This window comes from Asparagus officinalis, chromosome 1 (assembly GCF_001876935.1).
Source record: "Asparagus officinalis chromosome 1, Aspof.V1, whole genome shotgun sequence".
In the NCBI taxonomy this organism is placed as follows: Eukaryota; Viridiplantae; Streptophyta; class Magnoliopsida; order Asparagales; family Asparagaceae; genus Asparagus; species Asparagus officinalis.
In genome coordinates, this window is record NC_033794.1 from 113,210,147 (window position 1) to 113,215,194 (window position 5,048).

Sequence of the window (5,048 nt, forward strand, 5' to 3'; positions counted from 1 at the left end):
CGCCTTTGTGTATTACTCTTCATATTGTCCTATCATATTTGTAGATTATTTATTTCACCATTGTATTAGTTTATATATCCTTACATATAATTCACCATATATCTCTTTGCTAGGATATATCCTTTTGTTCATATTGCTTATTCTTGCTTATAACACATTGAATATCTATCTTGCAAGAATAGTTTGATAATTAGTTTTAATTGACATAAAATCAGATTAGATTAGCATAAGACCCTAATCACCCCTCCTCCCTCTAGGGTCTAACAACCCCCCCCCCCCCCCTCTAGGGTCTAACAACCCCCCCCCCACCCCAACCCCAACAACCCCAAAGAAAAAAGAAAAAAGAAGAAGAAAAACCATCTCTATAATTGCCAAATATAAACCACATGCATTTAATATTGAACTATTATACCCTTCAATTGCAATAGAATTGTTAAACTAATGGTGTATGGGTCAGCTGACCGAATAATCATCCTCTCCTAATTATGAAGATATAGGGGTAAAGATGCAATTACAAATAGGGGCGGATCCAGGATTTCAGTTTTTTTATAACTAAAACTTCTCTAACTAAAAGAGAAAGACAAAACGAGTAGAATAACCAACGTCAATATCTCTAAAATATTTCAAAAGAGAAAGACAAAAATTATGTAGAAAATATTGAAATATGCATCATCTAATTTTTTATAACTAAAACTTCTCTAACTAAAAGGAATTCGAGAATGAACATATTTTAATTTTTAAGGGAGGAGGTTTTACAGAAACCACCCTATCTTTTTTTCCCAATTTTTTTTTTGGAGGGGGGGCCCTCACCTGGACTGTATATAGATCCGTCCTGATTACAAAAGAATTTGAGGGATATATTGGCAATTATGAAGACGGGGAGGGAGGGTATATATGCAATTATAGAATATTTGGGGGTATATTATCAATTATGAAGATGGGGGGGGGGGTAGGGGGGTAGGGGTATGCTATTATAGAATATTTGATAGCCAAATAACCCTTTAAAATAAATTAGATCAATGTGTAATTGTAGTTTAAATATATGAAAGTCCATATATGTAATGTAGCCTTAATTGATAAACAAAGAAAAATATTTGACTAGTGCGTAAGCGTATGTAACCTTGTGCTCTGAATTTGGGACAAACTAGGCGTAAGTGATTATATATCTTTATAAGAGTATTAATTCTACATGACCTATATTTTGTTTACATTATTCACTAGATGTGATATATGAGAAGTAGTGAACTTTTTTACTAGGTATACATTAAAGTAAAACTAAAAAGTTTAAATCTTAAGTTTTATTAATTAAATAGATTAATAGTTAATTAGTTATATTTCACGTGTACAATAATACTTTATTTTCGAACGCGTGTTGAGACATGTTGCCCATAAAAATGGTCTCTCATATGCGTGCTTTGATATGTTTCACACGTCAATACACATGTTAAAGCAAATACAAAGGAAAATAAAGTTGACGAATAGAGCCCTAAATCCTGTCAAGTTCACGCTTATGTGTGAACGTTCTCATTTAACATGTTAACATGTTAACCTTAATTGGTAAATTAATAACTATATTTGGTAAACTGTTAACTATATTTAGTAAACTGTATACTATAATCCATTCTCTGTTAAATGTTATTTGTAATTTGTTAACTAACACTCTTATCATGTTAACTATTAATCATTATCTGTTAAATATAATCCATTATATGTTAACTGTTACTTGTAAGCTGTTAACTATAATCTATTATCTGTTAACTATTATTTGCAATTTGTTATCATTTAACATGTATATGATCTGAAATTCTTATATATATATATGAACTATAACCAGGGTGTGATATATAAATGTTGTATAAATTTACTGTCGCATTAATATGTTAACTGTGTTTCTTTAAAGTAAAATGCAAAATGAATTATGGTGCAAATTTACTGTTGCAAAATGTTGTACAAATGGATTAATATTTAATTAGTTATATTTCACGTGTACAATACAAAATTTAACATTTAAAAGAATAAAGATAACAGTTACTCAATTATACTTATATGGAACAACTAAACATTAACAGTTAATTGGCTATAGTTCACATGTAGTCGGTAAAACTTAATAGTTAATTAACAAAACTTAACATTACACAAACTCCACTATACTTAACATAGAATATGTAAACGTTAACAGTTAATGTAAAATAATGGATGTATAAATATTCAGTAGATTAATTATTAAGTTTTACCTAATACAAGTGAACTATAGCAAATTAACTATTAATGTTTACCTGTTCCATGTTAAGTATAGTAGAGTAAGTGTTAACTTTTTCCTTTTAAATGTTAAGTTTTATTAATTAAATGTTAAGTTTTACCGACTACATGTGAACTATAGCCGATTAATTGTTAATGTTTAGTTGTTCCATATAAGTATAATTGAGTAATTGTTATCTTTATTCTTTTAAATGTTACGTTTTGTATTGTACATGTGAAATGTAACTAATTAACTATTAATACTCAATTATACATAATATTTAAATGTTAATTTTTGTGGCATTAATAGTTAATTAGTTATATTTCACATGTACAATACAAAACTTAATATTTAAAAGAATAAAGATAACAGTTACTCAATTATACTTATATGGAACAACTAAACATTAATAGTTAATCGACTATAGTTCACATGTAGTCGGTAAAACTTAACAGTTAATTAACAAAACTTAACATTTTAAAGGAAAAAATTAACACAAACTCCACTATACTTAACATAGAATAGGTAAACGTTAATAGTTAATTTAAAATAATGGATGTATAAATATTCATTAAATTAATTATTAAGTTTTACCTAATACAAGAGAACTATAGCAAATTAATTGTTAACATTTACCTGTTCCATGGTAAGTATAGTGGAGTAAGTGTTAACTTTTTCCTTTTAAATGCTAAGTTTTGTTAATTAAATGTTAAGTTTTACCGACTACATGTGAACTATAGCCGATTAACTGTTAATGTTTAGTTATTCCATATAAGTATAATTGAGTAATTATTATCGTATTCTTTTGAATGTTAAGTTTTGTAGATTAAATGATATGTTTTACCTAATATATTTAAGCTATAGTTGACTGATTGTTAACATTTACCTAGTCCTCCTTAAATATAATTGAGTAATTGTTAACTTTTGAATAAGATTATATAATGTAAAATATCAAGTAAGCTTGAAGATGTTGCCGTTGTAGTCGGTCTCGGCCATTATACTTTATATGGAACAACTAAAGGTTAATAGTTAATCAGCTATATTTCACATGTACAACACAAAGCTTGCTCTTTTGGAAATTTCCACATCATATATAGACTACGTAAATCAATAGAATTTTTATATTAACAATATTTAAATTTTATTTTCACCTAGTCAAGTGGTAGACCTTTTCACATCTTCATAACTAATAATTAACATTTCAGTTTCAAACAAAAAAACCAAGTCGGTCAACAATATTATCACATTCAAAACCCATAATTATCTCAACTACATTCATGCAATATTACTCCAAATCCCACATCCCCTCCCTCTTTCTCTATTATATATACCTCTCCGCACAACACAAAACCCCAAACAATAAAACCAAACACACCTTCAAACGGAATTAATCGAAGAAATAGACTGAAGATTCAAAGGAAGAAAAGGAAAAAATAATGGTCACGTTAAAATCCCAATTCTTCGTACTATCATCATCATCATTATCTCCATCACCATCGACCTCATGCTGGCGGCACGTGAGATTCCAAGCAAGCCTCCAAGCTCCAGTCAATCCGAGCAAAAACAAGCCCACTATCTCTCTCTCCAAGCAATTCCCAGCTGCCATGATCAACATAGAGAAGCTCTCCCTCATAGATCAAGATAATATTATGATCAACAAATTAAACCCCCAACAAATGACACACAGATCATCTAACAATACCGACGAGTCTCTAATGTTCAAACTGTACACAATCGCCGAGGCAGCAACAAACAGGGCGGAGATACACTCCATCACCGGTGAGCAAATGAATGACTGGAACAAGCTCCTCCTCTCCTCCATTAACAGTCGGCCCCCTCAACATCTCGTCGGCCATCCTATTCTCCGTGGCCACATGCATGATGGTGCTCGTCAACAAACACGCGCCTCAATGAAAAGCACACCAAACTCCCCAATTGCCTGCAAGCCTTCATTAACACAATGAAAGCTACAAAGTCGAGTTCGATGTTTAGTTGGAGCATTTTGTCGATAGCTTGAGAGCGGAGTGGGGATTGAATTGGGAAAGAAGGAGAGTCCACGGGAGGTGGTTGCGGGGGGTCGCGGGATTGGGAGAGGAGGGTGAGGCTCTTGGTGGGGCCGTAGGAGAGGACGAGGGAGGAGAGGAGAGGTAGGGGTTTGAGAGGAGGTTGAGCTTGAGAGCGAGTGAGTGGATTTGTGAGAGGAAGGGAGGGGGGAGGGGGGGGGGGGGGGGTGAGTGCGCGGGGGTCGGGGAGTTCACCGGAGAGGAGGGTTTGAAGGGGGTTACAGGGGAGGAGCTCCATTTGAAGGTTTTGTTTGGGGTTTTAATGTGGGTTTGCTTGGGCTTTGGGTTTTTGTGTTTCTGGCATTTGGGGGCTTGAGGGTGTTGGGATTTGAGGGAAGAAGATTGAAGAATAAGTGGGGAGGGGTAAAGTTGAGGCCATGGGTAAAAAAACATATAATATTAGGCTAATTATGAGCTGGAGGGGTGTGGCACAATTTTTTTTAAAAATCGAGGGTTGCAGCACATTACAAATAGTATGAAGGGTTGGGGCACATTGCTTTTTGGGTTTTGAGGCCTTAAAGCAATTTTTCCAATAATTAAATATGAGACTTTTTCTCTCTCTCATAGACATTTCTAGCTATTTGCAAAATATGGTTAGAGTGTCTAATGAGAAAGGATTAAAGTTCATAGGAGTTTTGTAACTTCCAATACTTAGGCGGATTAAATAAGACAAGTTCAAGGGTAAATGTGGATTAACCCCCAACATTTATTTAATTCAGCCCTTGTTTCAAATAGTCTCTCATTTT